The sequence below is a fragment of the Anas acuta genome, chromosome 13, assembly GCF_963932015.1.
Source record: "Anas acuta chromosome 13, bAnaAcu1.1, whole genome shotgun sequence".
Taxonomy (NCBI): domain Eukaryota; kingdom Metazoa; phylum Chordata; class Aves; order Anseriformes; family Anatidae; genus Anas; species Anas acuta.
Genome location: NC_088991.1, coordinates 12,137,216 through 12,153,934, shown reverse-complemented (window position 1 = coordinate 12,153,934; position 16,719 = coordinate 12,137,216). Strand labels below are relative to the sequence as shown.

General features: G+C 39.3%; 1 protein-coding gene across 12 annotated transcripts in view; it reads right to left on the bottom strand.

The window, feature by feature from the left end:
* The window catches only part of HTR2C (5-hydroxytryptamine receptor 2C), a 286,890-nt gene extending 278,883 nt beyond the window's left edge, over window positions 1–8,007 (bottom strand). For 11 of the 12 annotated variants that reach the window (XM_068696854.1, XM_068696853.1, XM_068696852.1 and 8 more), the window contains exon 1: window positions 7,797–8,006. The gene's annotated coding sequence lies outside the window, so the exon portion shown is untranslated. Of the gene's footprint in view, window positions 1–7,796 lie in introns of all 12 variants that reach the window. The other variant, XM_068696876.1, reaches the window with a different exon arrangement.
* Window positions 8,008–16,719: the final 8,712 nt, after the last annotated feature.

Genomic DNA, 16,719 nt, shown 5'->3' with positions numbered 1-16,719 from the left:
ATACAAACAAATATCATTAGATTCTAGGCAAAACTCATCTCTGTTCTGAGAACAATGCCAACATTTCAAAAGATTTCCAAACTGGAGTATATGGACTTAATGATTCCTTATCTCTTCCAGGAACAAAATTGCGAATATCGTTCTATTATAAGTTGTAGGTGTTTTTCCAATTGAAGTCAAGCAGTTTGCCTCTCCCAGGAATAAGTACATCCTTTGTCACCCAGTTCTGCTCTCTCCAGACCTCTGACTCTAGTTTGTATGAGTCAGGACCACAGTGGTGTCATCAGTGATCTACAACTACTGGACAAGCCAGACCAAGTCCTGGGTTTCATGGGAAGATCATGGAAACAAAAGAACTTTTATGCAAGGGACCTTCAGATTTTGAGAAATGTAAAGATAAAAGATTTTTTTTTTTTTTTTAAAAAAGTATTTCATTGAGAATCTCCAGGTCTATGCTTTCTAACCTGCTGATTTGAAAAGTTCTCTGGATTTTCTGAAATCTCTGCACAACTGAAAGTGCTCCAAAGGAAGCCACCAAGCAAGCACATATCCCCATTCCATCAGATATAAACAGCTGAAATCCGTTTGCTAGGGTCCTGACAAGAAATGCCAGTGCTGCCACTTCTTGTGGCAATGCCACTGCCCAAGCTTTTAAATCCCAACCTAGGTGGCTTCACTCAGGAACTCTATCAAGTTTCTGGAGAAAGAGGTTGGAATTTTCCCTTGTGAAAACCAGAACAGAAAAGTCTAGCTCTTCAGTTCCAAGCTAAATAGCAGCTGAGAAAGAGCTTTTAGCATAACGAGGCTTAGAATAAAATCTTTAATTAAACTAGTCTGAGAGCTGAGGGCTATTATTTAATAAGAAAAGGTTTTTAATCTTCTGAAGAAGTCACTACTATGCTTTTTAGCTGACAGCAATTTTGAGCAACGATCACTAAAAGGGCTGAGGATTTATAGTTCTTAAAGAGGAGGTAAGTATGAGGGCATGGCGAGGGGAATCATCTAGTCAGAAAGTGCATCACAGCTACAGCTCTGGCATGAAAATTTTGAGTAACTTCCACAATCCAGGTGCAGAAAGTGTTCCCAGAAAGGTTACCAGGCAACAGTGCTGCCTGCAGACAGCAGCTGAACCATGGCTCCGCTGTGCTCCCCTTCTAGCACCTTGTCTCAACGCTGCACCACAGAGAGCAGATGCCCCCTTCCTCTCACAGGCCAGCATCCCTGGCACAGCAACCACCCCCGTGCTGGAGTGCGTCCTCCCACACTGAGGTACAGAGTAAGTTAATACAGCAACAGCTTTCACTCCAGCACACAAACACGCCACCACCCTGAGCCCATCACAGCTCACAGGGTGATCCTCAAATCACAGGTGGGGTAAGCTCTGCTCTGGTTCACCCAACAGCTGCAGCAGGACCAACATGCATCAGTCACCATGTACAAGAAATCACAAAGGCTGGTCCTCTTGCAGCTCCTGCCCATCATCGTGATCGGTCCTTCCAAACAACAGGAAGTATTCCTCATTTGTCCTTCAGATATAATGATCTCAGGCACTGTTGTCTTCTACTTGAAATTGCTTCCAGCACTTCTCAGCCCAGATTTTTCTACAATGTCAACTGAAGAACCTAAAAAATAATCTTGCTCAGGCAGGACACATTTGTTTGCATTTGTAAGGAAGTAAATGTTTATGTAGAGCAGTCCTCTACTGTCACCACAAACATCTTAGGGTTTTTTGTGTCATACTGTAGCTCATTTTTACAGTCATTTCTCCTCGTCCTGTGCAAGTCTGGTTCAATCCAAGAGATACTTCCAGGTTCCTTTCACAGATACAGTAACTGCCCTCTTCAGCTTGGAAGAATGTAAAAGAAATAGTTTGATGAAGCAAAAAAAGAATAGAAAAATAGAAAAACAATCCCAGCCAGGATCCCTACAGAGGCAGGGCTCCCAAGAGGGTATGCCAATCAGCAGACAGCTGTTCCCACACACAAGATGTCACACACAAGATGACAAATTTGTGGTAGCAACAGGAATTTCCTGTTCCTTCTTACTCTTGCTAAGAGAGATTACATTCAGTGGGATGTCAAAGTAACATTTGCCTCTGCCAGGAGGACATGCATGCAGCCTTATAACAAAGGAGACCCAAAACTGGATTTTGAGCTTTGCAGAGTCCAAGGAGTCTCCAAGAAAACTTTTTCAAGCACAAAGGAGAAGTACAGCAAAGCCCTAAACTATTAGAAGTACTTGTGGAGGAATGGGTTCTGTTTGTCCTTCACTTCAGCATCTTTTAAAAGACAGCTTATGTGTTTCAACCAGAACAGACTGTGTTTCATATGCCAGTTCAAGACAAAAATCTACCAAATGAGTTGGAAAGCAGCATCTTGCTGCAACAAAGCTTCACTACCAAAATATAGACTTACAGAATTTATTTCCATTATTTCTTTCTATGTTGTCAAAGACTTCCACTTCCAGCACTTTTTGTCAGTAATTGTATGAACTGAATAGGGGGGAAAAAAAGTTCCCTTTCCCTCTTTAAAAAAAAAAGTTTTTCCTGAAGCAACTTCTGTAGCTGAAGACCTATCTTCTGTAGACTCATATAAATAAATACATCACAGCTGCATCAGAAAGACTTTGTTATAGCCCTCTACACTCTTTGCTGTCAGCCTGTACAGGTTTCCATTGCTCACAATGGGTTACAGACAGCATTTGAAGATTCTGATCAACTCAGCTTATAACTGTTTCAGCCCATCTTTTATGGGACATTTCATGTCATCCTCAAACAGGAAATGCAAGTATAGCCCATTAAATTGTATCAGCATTACTAAGTAATTTTATAAGTAGCAGGAGCACCATTTAGACTGAATTATACAAGGAGAAATCCCCCTTCATTATACCTCCAGTAATTCCTTAAAATCAAAGGAAAAAAGTATTGTTAGAGATACATGACCTGTGAAGCAGAACAAGTTTTGACTCCTTTCTAGTTTGCAGCCTGGGTGTAGCAGAAGGACACCCTTCCAAAAGGGAGTATCTGTATTTTTTTAATCAACAGTTTACACAATAGAAAACTCTTGGGTATGCTGTAGATCTGCCTTATGATTCAGTATAATCCAGTTCAATAATGCACTTTCTAAAAGGGAACACCAAGTCTCCAGAGGTTGATTTATCCCATCTTCTAGTGGTTGTATATTTTAAAAAATATTGAAGAATCATTGAAAGCATTACTCTGATGGGTTTCAGAGAATACACACTTCTTTAAATGGCTGAAATAAGTTCCACTCAACCACTTCTAACTACTCCTGAGTACTACAAGTGTCTGAGTCATGCCAAAGAAGGGAGGTTTTCACATTTCAGAAGACTAAAGTCTATATAGTAACTCAGGATGTAACAGCACAAGTGCAGTAACTTTAACTGCAGAAGGGAGAAGTGAGAGTGCAATTGCATTCTGCAGTCAGGTCATTCCAGAGCTCCAATCACTCTTCCTGCTGGTTCAGGTTTCTTAACTGATATACGGCAAGGGATATGATTACAGCAGTGACCATTTACTGCCAGACATGAAAAGAGGAAAACTGCAGATAAAAAAAATAGATTCTCATTTTGGAGGTAACCAGGGTTATTACTGCTTCATCCATTTATTGCTATTTGTTCCTTTCATATTACCATTGCCAAAAAAAAAAAATCACAGATTGCAACTCACTGTTTCACAGTATTTGCTGTTAGATGTATAGGTACAATGCTGAAAATAGGTTTTCCCAACATCACATTACCAGGAAGGCTTTGCAGCTGGATTTACCCTGAAATACATGGCAATCTAGGTCTAAAAGAACTACATTAAAGGCAAAAGTAAGAGGACAGAGCTTCAGAGAAAAAAAAAAAACTACCCCCAGAGAAGTGGGATGGCAGCCTCCCTGCAACGACCACTAAAGCAACAAGTTCTACATGCTCTGCAGAGGTAGGAAGCAGCATTCAGCAGTGGCTAGCAACCAGTTTCTCATTTCACCCATTCCATAGCTTTATTTTCATAGAAGAAACAGCATTCCTATCTTCACTGCAGCATACATGGAGCAGAACAGGGCTTAACACATCTTCACACTCTACAGACCAGAGGCTTTTAGGTTCTGTGACACTCCCCCAGAGTTTCACGATGGCCAATTCTTTGGAGTTCAGTATGGAGTTTAGAAAATAATTGCCAGGTTCATGTAGGAGTTCCCAGCTTTTTTTCAGCATTATTACAGCTAGAAGCGCGTGTGTGGATTCAGGTTATTGCCAGGTTCCAATACCACAGTCCATGAGGCGGCTGCCAACAAGATCTCAGGAATGAAGATGGGCTGGCTCCCTGCAGTGACAGCTGGATGAGATGCTGTAGCCTACTACAGTGCTATCACAGCTCTTCCAACATTTTTCAGAACCTCTCTATTTGCATATCTTGCATGTATTTGCATATCCTCTTTCATAGCAGGAGAGGCCCTTTAACACAAATGAGTGCTCATATTGATGGTAAACCACACATCTAACAATAAAATGGGCAATATAGTTTTGATACATATTTTTTAAAGATACACAGATCATTTTTGCATACAGGAAGGTAATCTAAAGTGAGGACTTTGTATAATAAAAGCACTAGGTACAAGCATTAGTTCCATATTATTTAATATTAAAGTTTGAATTTAGTGCAACAAGTGGAATATCTAATAAGCAACTTTTTTTTTTCTAGCAAGACATTCATTATATTTAAGCGTTTTATACTCGATAAAATATAATAACTTTGATGCAAAAGAAGTCTTAACTAATTACATAATGGGTCACCAAACTTAACAGTACCATATCCTGCCAGTTCCTTTTAGGTAGTGTCTTGGATAAGATTTACTTACATGTATATAGCAGAGTGGAGTTGAAATGATGGATTGCAGACTCAAAATAAGGAAATAGATTTTTAACAGGATTTTTCTGAGATTTCTAAGGAGACACTATGATGTCTCTTCTCATTTCCCAAAAGTATAACGTTTCTGACAGGTGCTGTCTAGTCTCTTATTTTATAGGAAACCCTCTATTGACAGATACTTTATTATGACCTTTTTGCAATGATGGGACCAATACAACACACTATTCATGATGAAGGTACACTAATGCCATAAAGGTGTTTTCTGTTCCTTTCCTCACATGTTCTTGCATTCGGCTTGCTTTTTTTTGGGTGCTGCTGGCACTCCCACAGTTCATTATAATTCCAAGGTCAGCTATTAATGCTGTGGAATGTAATCTGTAGTAACCAAACAAATGGGCTCTGTTTCCTGATTCCAAATCCAGACAGAGACACCCTACTACTGTTTGGTCACACAGCACTATGTCCCACCCATACCTTTTAGGGTGCCTCTGTGGCCCTAAGGCAGGACCCTACAACCCTGAAGGCATTCTGGGACCCCTGATGCCCAAAACAGGAAGCCCGCAGACAGCTGACCTGTCCCTAACAGCACCATGGAAAGCATCCTTCTTTTGAAGTCAAATGCAGCATTTGAGTTAATTGGACTTCAACTTACCATGTCATTGAAATTAAGTTAATTAAAATACATACTTCTGCTGGTTTGCTGTAGCAAAAGAGCTATTGTCTTTATAATTTTAAAGAAAGTTCTGCAGCTCCAATGTGCTAGCAAGCTGCAGTTGTTATAACAACCTGGCAAGGTTAAAGGCTTGGCAAGAGCTGCATGTGAGCACTGGAATTTTATGATCTATAGCAAGTGGGAGTGCACTGAAAGGACAATAAACAGTTGCTGCCTTCCAGTTAAGGTGTTTTTTAAATAAAGATGCCCACAAACACATACTGCCTACCACCACCCAAAAAAAGCCTTCCATCTTCTTTTTTTCTAGAACTTATGTATTCAGACGTAATGCCCTGGTGCACCTCTCTGTCCAAGAGCTGAGCAAAGCTTAGGAGTAGCAATGATTTCTGCTTTTTGCAGGCCTTTGAAACTCCAGAAAAATACTATAAAATATAAAAAGAAAAAACAAGCATCTTCTGTGTACCATAGAACAGGGTTTGTAAAGTAGACAAAGTTAAAAAATAAACAGCATAAGCTGCAATTCTTTTGATTGAATTTTAAAATTTAACTTTATTACCAAGTACTACGTTGGGAAAAAGGGCCACATGCAGCACTCCAGACAGATTTATACTGAGTTGTTGATTTTACAGCTACCCAATAACACACACCTAGGACATATGAATAAGTTTGCCTGCCTTAAATAAAACTATAGTTTTCAAAAAATACCTATTTTCCTAGCATTTTCATTCAAAATTTTATAGAGGCAAGATGCTACCAAAGAGCATAGAGGATAGTAGATGCCTACCACAAGACAAGGATCACAAGATACTAAAAAAAAAAAAAAAAAAAAAAGCAAGAAAAAACAATAGAGGTAGTAAGAGGTAGTACCTAATTTCAAATATTTGAGTTGCTTGAAAGTGAAAACATACAAAATAAGCACAAAGTTCAGCTTTCAAAGTTTTCATAGCCCAGTTCTACTGCTGAGCCAGTAAACCTGTAGACCAGTCCGTGCTGTTGCTGACCATAAAGCTGTCATTTACAGAAACATCTAACTTATTTCAGACAGAAGTGTCTGAAGTGATGAACAAGCAGGCAAAGACTGGACTAACAGCAGTAGCTCATCCCAGAGCTGGTTGCTGCAAATAAGGGAAGATGCTGCAGACACCCATGGCTTCCTAAAGGAGAACTGCAGTCTTTAATCCAGACTTTTGCCTACCTCTCATCTCCCAGAAATGGAACTATCTCACAGAAACACGTATTACGGCTTTACAAGCAGACAAAGCCAACTTAGAAAATAAGGCTGGGATTTCTGTTAACTCACACTTTTCTCGTACAGAAGCAGTTTGTGAAGTCTGAGTTGAAATCTAAAAAACACATCTTTCCTCTAAAAAGCTTTAAAGTAGATCTCTTGGCTCATCACAAGCTTCTCAGCCACTTCAGCTCTTACTGTGATACCCTTGCCATTCTCATTTCTACTTCTCCCCAGCCCAGGAGATTTCAGCCTTTGCTTCGATTATCCAGACTATTATCCATAGCTACAGCAGGTCCAATAGATGTTCCCTGAACAAGGAGCATCTGTGGTACACTCCTCCACAAACAAGGAGTCATTTACTCCATGTCTGCACGTGCTCAGGAGGTTGAGCTCACAGCTACATAGCTCTCCAATAAAGAGGATAACGCACCTTATGTTTTAAGGCACAGTAAAGAGGTATTCCACACTTCGTTACCAACTTCATTTTAAGGCATGAAAAGAAGCAGGAGTTACAGATCTCAGACTCTACCACAAAAGTTTCATTCCTCAACAGAGCTGCAGAGCACAAGGGTTTCAGCCTACCTTATTCAATAACACAAACAATTTGATAGCCTCTCCCAGAACATGACCTTCCAGCAAAGCAAAATAGATGCTTTAATTACCACCATCACATTTCATCTTGCAGAAGTAAGCACTGCAAAGATACATGTGGGCTCTCTCCTGCCTTCTGACTCTCAAATTAATTGGTTAACTTATTAGAATCAGATAAATGAGAAATACAACAGCTCACTAAGTGCTTATCATAAACCTACTTAGTTAATGCAACCCCTTTTTCAATGAATATTAACATAGCAGGAGTTTTTCTTTTCTTTTTTTTTTTTTAAGCTATACACCAAGATACTGATCGTGCTAGATCTCTACTAGTGCCTAGAGCTGCCCATAAACCACCAAGTTAGCTCAACCAGCCCCACTCACTCAGCCACACACAGTCTTATCCCCCCAGTCCACAAGAAACTCACCATCTCCTCAGCAAAAGAGGGACATCAAAATTTGCTTTCCACAGTGCCTATTCGCACTGCACACAACTACAAGCCTGAGTCACACATCTCCAGAATCACAGAGGCTGACCCACAATCTACCAAAGCCAGGGCCCTTTCAGCTATTCTGAAGGCTGCAGAGAGAGCAGGTTGCACGAACCCTTCTTGAGCCACCAGCAATCTCCCTCATCTCCAGCTGCAGCTTGTTTAGGGTCCTTCACAGACATTCATCGATGCAGTCCCCACCCTAACCAGTATCCACTCAGTGCTGACCTTTAACACCTTTTATGATGGAAAGCTGTTTCTGAAAGCAGTTTTTCACGCTAGAAATAGCAATGTCTTCCTTTATATGCTTTCCCAACAACACTTCTGAACTATTTAAATTCTCCGTGCAAACTTGAGAGGTGGGTGCGGGAAGCTGCTCTCTTTCTGTGCTAATTTGAGAGGAGACACTCGCCAGTCCTCGCTGTTGTTTGCTGCCAACTGCTTCTGTGCAAAGGAAAAAACGGAACCAGCCACACGTGCTTGAATGAAGCCTTGTCATTCTGCAGTTTAAACTCATGCGTCCTTGACACCAGCTCTCACACATGCATACAACATCTATCATCTGCTATTAAATACTGTGAATAGGGGTGTTGAATGTTGATCTTACTGCTTTTTTTTTTTCCTCTACTTCTATCAAAATTATGGACTTCGATCCCACAGTGCTCAGAATTAGACTGATAAAATTAACAAAGAGGAGATATAAATTAACTAGGACTCTCAGTTCCCCAGATTTTAGCAATCTGGCACCTCATATTAACTGAAGTCTTTTAGGACCCAATTACTGAGGCAGCAGGCTCTCAGCCTTAAAGAAAGGCAATTCCTCTCTGTCCAGGCCAGATCCTGTCTGCAAGGACTGATCACACTCCACGTATGTCACACTGTCTCTCCTCCTTCCAGGATGTTAAGTGCTACTGGCACTTTCAAATCTTCCAGCTATGTGAATGTTTGTTCAGTATTTAGTTTTTATTCTTTATTTGTTATATATGTCTGTATTCTATATTTATTATTTAGTATTTACCCTTTATTTAGTTTTATTGGTGGTAGAGGGACCGTTGGACCAGATGACCTTCGATGTCTTTTCCAACCTTAATGATTCTATGATTTGTCCATCTGCATTGCCAAGACACCTTGGACTGACTGTGGCATTTGGCTGCCTAGTGAACAGAAGAAAAAAAAAATGGTTGAAGTTTCTACTTTTCAGTCAGTGAATGGCTGTGACCTTCTTCTACACATATTTAGTCTTCCAAATAATGTTTTTCTTCACCATGGAGTAGAGATGGCTTATACATCACCTGCCTATATGTTGAACGTTGAACATCTTTACATGTTTTTATGTTCAGTCATATATTCTTACCACAAAAAGCCCAAAGAGATTTCTTGAGAGCAACCATAGACTGAAACTATTTTGGGGCCTGCTCCAAAATTAGCTTTGTGGTATAAGGAATGTCCATGGGGCATGTAGTGGCATGCTTTGTTGGACTCTATCATCAAAATCACAGAATACAACTCAACATTCCAGACATTTACGATAAACCATAGCTTTTGCAATAAGCAACAGCAGAAAACATTAAGATGAACTGTTAAACACATTCCTTTTTTCTGTTTCTTTTTTAATTGAATTTGGAAAAGCAGTGCAAGCATTCATTAAAGGTAGGTAATAAGTTTTTCTTTCTAAAGACAAATACAGTACAGCTATAAAACCATGTAATATTGGCATTAGGAAGCCACCAGTGATCTGTACTAGGCAGTGCTAGAATTTTTTCCTGCTGCTATTCAGAAATCCTAGAATTTCAATGAGAAGCTATGATTACTATGCTGCAAACCTATAATCAGGAAAACAAAACCAGAAAAGTTGGCAATCCAGCATCATTAGGTGCTTGTTAGCGAGCTGTTGAGGATACACAGGCCCCCTGGGCTGCGGTAATTCAAGACATTGCAGATGGAGCTACTCTGCCAGTCTAGGAAGCCTTATCCAACTTATTAAAACTAAGAAACTGCTATATAAATAAAAGCCTCAAGACAGATTGTATTATTTGGCACAAAAATTTTGAACACTATCAACTCTAGTCCTGTACTCCTTACTCAGAAGTCAAAAATAAAGTTCCCTAATTTTTCCCCCATAAAAAGTCCAGGGTTACTAAAACAAAAAGTAAAAGGTTAAATCATGTAAATATTATGAAGTTAACTTCCTTTTCTGCTTACAAGAGGAAGAAACATCTTCAGATGATGGTTATAAATGTGACGTTGACACAGATGGTCTATTAAATTAGAAAATTACTGCAATTGATTGAGAACACTTGGACTGTACCTACTCAGAAAGTTCTCATATAAAATATCTTCTCATTGCAAAGGTCAGGCTTTTGAGAGGATGATTTATTATAAACAGAAACATAGTGAATTTTTCCACTTCATTGATTAAATATATTAGAACAAAAATCCAATTATTATTCCTGATTGATTTATTGGCATGTTTTGGAGACCTCAGACCAGTAAAAATATTATTTTTATATCCTCCAGCCCAGGAGGATTCACAGCTTTGAAAAGCAACCTTCTGTCACAGAGGGAGTATTAGATCGAAAATGAGAATAGCAATGTGTTTTTGTCAGCAGAACTTCCTCCAGTGCTAGCTTCAGGCATCTGAAGTACTTCTTAGCACTGCAGAGCACGTTAAGAGATGAACTCATGTCACTGTATACTGTGTTAAATTCAAGATTAAGTCACTTGCAGCAAAGAGTACATTTCCCACTTTTTTGCACAATGTTCGCAAACCAAGCTTGCAGCAGGGACAAAGTGTCAGAAATTTTCCAGTTTCCATAAGAAAATTACAATTCAATGAAACCAACAAGTTCAAAAGGCCATGTCCTGTTCTGTAGCACTATGGGCCACAGCTAGAATGGGGGTGAGATTTTCTTCACAAAGTTGAAGTCATGCCCCTGTCCTCTGTGCTTTTGGGTGAAGGGGCTCACAGGAGGCAGAGCAGGCAATTCTCTGGCTCCAATATCCCCCTGCACAAGGAGAGAAGTGAGAAGAGGAGACAAAGACCAGAGCTCTGTGTGCACACACATCACAGACACAACATATAAAAGAGATGATGCCACGTGTCAAAGCCCCACCAAGCCACAGTGCTCCTTTGCCTCATTTCCACTCTTCCTTGGAGGTGGCCAGAACACTCATCTTTTTTCAAAATCTGTCCAGACATGCACCTCAAAAACCTGAATAATCACACATCAGGTATCAAACCACCTCCCTGTGGAAATATACTCCACCTTCCACTGCAGAGGAGAAGCTGGAAGAGACTCAGTTTTCTGACTGTGAACTGTACAAGCCCACTTCATTCACCCCTTAAAAGGGAAGTTTAGGAAATTTCCTATAAAAGGAAGCCAGTAAGTGAGTCTTTGTTCCAGCGATGCCTCTCCAAGAAGCACCCATTCTCCTCCTCCTTTTTCTTTCCCTCCCCAAAGAACATCCTGGCCCCATCCTGCTGGTCTACTCCTGCTCCCTCCTTCTCAGACACTTCTGATTTCTAACATTTCTGTTACCTGTCTAATGATAAAATTTATATTTAAAAAAAAAAAAAAAAGGTGGGGGAGAAATCAATCTATTCCTATTTTATAGCAGTTTTTACTGAAGGGCAGATGACACTTCTAAGCCTAGGCCTATGCTAGGTGTTTTGCCAAAGGCACTGCATTGCCCTGGAAGAATCACAGGCAAGGAACAACTGTCTGGAAGAGAGAAATTAATACACAAAGCAAGCTACTGACTTCTGCCAGCAGATTGATTCCGGCTTCCGTGACCACTTAGGAGACCATAACCCATAACCTAAAATGATTCAGCTTCCTCAGTGGAATGTTTTGTGTTTTTTTTCCCCATAAGTTGGACAAATAAATGGTTTTTAGGCCCCAAGATAGAGGGAAAAAAGAAAAGAAAAAAAAATACTTTTAATGTAAATTTAATTGCCTTAATCACAGAATCTAAGAAAACGACCAAAACACTTTCTCAGTAAATTTATCATATGCAATGTCAAATTGAAGTGCCTCAAGCTGGTGTCACCTTCACAGTATACACAATGTTCTGAGACTGCTAGATTCACATATCTTTACATAATGCCTTTTTTCCTACTTAAAAAAATATATATCCTATTTAAAATATATATATATTATATATGTTGTATTCACTGAACTTTTCTCTATATGTTTAAGAAAAGTTACAAAAAAAAACTTGCAAAGCAAAGAAACAAGTAATCTGTCAATGTTCCTTCCTAATCACTTTGACTTTTCAACACTCATCAATATATAAATATATATAATCAATATATAAAATTGACTATTTTTATTAATGTATGCCTACTTCTTTATTATTTTTTTTATTGACTGGAATATCCTGGAATCATAAATGCAACAATACACTAATATTTACTAATATTTTCAATCATTTTGAACACTTCATGCACTTTCTCTGTTCAAACAGAACCTGCATGCCACACAGTCCACAGGACAGCTGCAAACCTAGAAATACAGTTTTATGTTATCTGCATAACAAATCACAAAATTAAGTAAACCCAGTAGCCCGTAATTTCACACCTGGAGATTTACCAGAAATTGCATTAAAGCTCTGGGGCAAATAAAGTGAATTACTCTGAACTTCAGAGGATTTCATTTTATGCTAGATAAAGTGTAAATATGTTTGGAAGGTGATATATTTCTTGTTGATTTACCCATGCCAGTTTAATGTCATTGGTATCTTTGGCTGCCAGAAATGGTAAATAAATGTGATAAACAACATGTGCAGTCTAGTCAAATATACTCTCACTGCAGTGAAACAAGGAAAATATTATAAAACATGTTTGTGATCAAGCACAGAATATAAACTAGTTGCTGTTACTAAACTTGAGCACACATTGTTATTTCACATATTGACAATTTTATTCAGAACATGTCATTTTACTGGGCCTTTTTTTTTTTTTTTTATTGTCATAACAGGCATTTCCTCTTTCCTAAAATTACATTTTTTTCTCAGGGATTTGATCTCTGACATATTATTTTGCATTTGAAAATTTCCATTTGCTTTGGATTAGAGAAGTAGTGCCCAATGAACCTGTGCAAAAACTTGGCAAAAGACAGAAGCCATTATTGTCAAGTGCAGATAATCCACATCTGAAAGCTGCTAATCAAAACAGCTCAAGCATGGAAAAGAGATTGACTGTTATTACTATCATCATGCAAAAATAAACAGATTCACCTTTCTGCTGAGGACTTTGCTCTTTAATTCCCTAGGAGATTTAAACCTGATAACTGAATAAATTATTGTACATCCTTTTGCTCTCTTACAAAATTCAAAGTGAATTAGTCTAATAATGAAAAGCTTTGACTAATGAAGTTCGAAAGCAAAAGTCATACTTCACATTCCTGTGGGAAAAAAAAAAAAAAAAAAAAAAAAGTCAAAATAATCGTTAAAAAGAGTCTACTTATGACAAGGCAACAGGCTCTATCTTTGATCCCTATTTGCCCATAGACTTGCACAAAATAGTAGAGATCATAAATTTGATATACTCAAAGCAAATAAACGATAAGTGTTTCCTAGAAGGGCTTTCAGAGCTAGTACCAAATGGGGCTGAGCTCTAAATTAAAATGCTACAGACAGCTGGTGAAAGAATAGCTCCTGACAAAAATCCCCATCACTTGCAGTTAGATGGTGCTTCTGTAAAAGAAATTAGACAAAATGAGGAAAAAAAAGGGGGGGGACAGGAGGGTACATCAACAGCTTACCTATTCAAGCATTACCAAGTAAGCATGTTATTTGTCTTTCAGCCAGGTTTTATCCTGGAGAGGTGCTGCAGGCTGCCTGGCAGCTCTAGCACAGGTTAATTAAGAACAGACAGGAGAGACTGAGCAGCCCAGATGCTGGGGCTTCTTTCCAGCCCTGTGCACGACACTCTGAGGCAATAAAGTCCTCGGCCATCCTCACAGCCCATGGTTGATACCATCTCTGGCAGGTACAAGTTATCCATCAGCCCCCACAGGAGACGTGGGCATGGAAAGGCAAGTGAGACGGGATCGCTGCTCCCAAAACCTGCACTGGGAAACTAATACCAAAGGGCAGCCAGACCATTTGCATGGGGACACAAGACTGAATTGCAGTTAATTAACTGCCAAAGTGTAAGCTGAGAAGAAAGAAAGAGAAGCCCAAAACCCAGATCAATCCAGAAGTCCCTTGAGAATATGCTGCGATGCTCACGGACTGAAAAATCAGCAAAAGAGAAGCAGAACCTGGCTGAAGAAGGTTAACAGCTGACATTTGAGTAAAGTGAAAGAAAACCCAGGAATGCATGCTGGGTGACCCAGAGATGCACATGAATTCTGGAAAAAGCTTGGACTGAAGGAGAAACCCCTGTTCCAGGAAATAATTAGGAAAAGTTTTCATAGAGAAAATAAATAAATAAATAAATAAATAAATAAATAAATAAATAAAGGAAATAAAAGGAAAATGAAAATACAACACACATCTTGTGTAGAAACCCCCAAGAACTGCATGTTAATGAATTTGGAACTGGAAAAGAAGGAGCTATGGAGCATCTTTCTGCCATGGGGCACTGTTTGGGCACACCATAACCCACTCTGCTTCATGTGCAGGCAGCGACAACCAGGCTTTAACATGCGCCATGCCACAGCCTGGCTCTACAAGACATGCTATCAGTGACTTGAGACTGCAAAAAACATCTTCTGTCTCGTCTTAAAAAATGCTCCTCCGCAGAATTAATGAGTAGAAAACCAACCCTGGGCTGTTCTGCATACAACTCTACAGCATGACCTTTTTGAAGCTATGTAGCTCCAAGACATTATTTTAATTGAACAGAAAAATCTTTAGTTCTGATTAAGAAGAAAAAGTCAGGTAGATGGTAGATCCACTGATTTCTGAATGTGAACAGACACAAAACGCAATCAGAGCATCGTTCTCTGTCTTGTAGCAGTACTTTCAGGCATTTCTAATCAACTTTTTCCTCCTTTCAAAAAGTCCAGTTTTTTAAATTGCGTGGACTACGACAACACAATTAAAGAAAGTAATGATGTGTTTGCTCTGAAAAAGCTGAAAAAATATGTGATCTAAGGCTGCTTTGAAGTAGAAGTCAATTTTCTGTAAAACAAGCAAACAGTCTCACCTTGTTTTATCAGACAGGATCTTCCTTTAATAGTCTCTAAGAAATACTAGTACCACTATATCAATGTACGTGTAATCAACCTCAGTGATGAGGTTTCCTGTTAAACCAGGCTCCTCTACCTTGTGTGCAGCACAGACCAACTTAACCATCAACAGAATAGAAACAAAAGGGCGCCCATTAATTAGCAGACTTATTTACGTCGCCACAAATCACTGAGGACAGTGAAGTTACTATTACCTTATTCTTATAGTCTTCCCCAAGCACTTTTTTTTTTGTATGCTATCATTAAAAACAAATAAATAAATAAAATAAATATTGGAAGCAGGGCAGGAGTGGATATATCCATGGTGTATGACAGCCTGCAGTATGGGCAAAACCTGCCTCATCTCTAGATCACTGCTTGCTCCATGGCAGCACGGGCAGTAAATGCAGTGATAGGAGGGGCCCTACAGACAGCAAGAAGGGAGGGTCAGGGATGAGCAGCATATTCCCTCTGCTAGAGCATCTGATACAAGATGGCCTACGCAAAGAGCGGCAGCACTCAGGGAGATGGCAAGTGGGGAGAGCCTCCTGTTGAAAAACACCACGGTGACCACAGCTGTGACTTTTATTTAGTTGTCTCGTGCATTGTTGCTTCTTCTCAGGGCCACCAATTGGTTCCCATCAGCATCCTCCATTTAAAAAGTGGACAATGTGAATCATATACAAGTCTGGATTCATTTGGTTTGTCAGTGAACTGAGCCATTAAGCACATGGGGGATTCAGACTACTCCCAGATACCTGTTATTGGAAGAACGTTACAGCACGTAATTTTATATTTCTTTTTCTGTGCAGGACACTAATTCATCAATTGACATTCATGAACAAGAGCTATTGCACTGGCATACAGACTGAATTGCAAGTTTGCTCTCACACCTGCTTGTGAGAGCACACAATGTCGGCTTCTCAAGCAGCCAAGGACAGGCATTTTAATTCTGGTGCTCTAAATGAACCTCCATAACCTACAACAAGACAAGAAGTCCTTCCATCTCCCTCCATCTAGGACTACCACTAAACCAACAGGAGATCACAAGTATTTTAGAAACAAGCCAGCCTATATTCAGCTGTTTATATATAGATTTAAGAGCTTGGCTTTATCACCCTCTTTAGAAGTGCTGGTCTCTCATCAGATCGGTAACTATGCTTGAGCAGAACCAGAAACAGATTGCACGAAATATGTTGTGATTTGCTAAGCTCTGTAAATATAAGCTAAGATATATAAAAATGAAATGTGTTTAATGAAAAAACACATAGGCCAAAAAGTAATTAAGGAAAGTATGCGTAACAAAACAAGTTAGGTATAAATGCAAATGATGCTGCACAATTCAGGACACTGTATAAGATAAATAGAATTTAGCCAGTTTATGTAGGATACTAAGAAAAACTCACATTCTGTTATTGACAGATGAAGAGGATTTAATTAGCAGCAAGGGAAGAGTGGAGGAAAAACTATCCTCAGTTAAATGAGACAAAATTATTTTTAGTAATAAGAACATTTAAAACTTTGACGAGTGCAAGTTCTCCTTCTTCAAGATTCTCACTCATGTAAGAAGGAAGAAAAATCCTCTGGGGCAAGCTATTCCTGTATTGTTCCACCAACGTGTTTCACATTCTTCCTTCAAAAAGCGGGTCCTGACTGCTGGTAGAGACAGAGAGCAGACATAG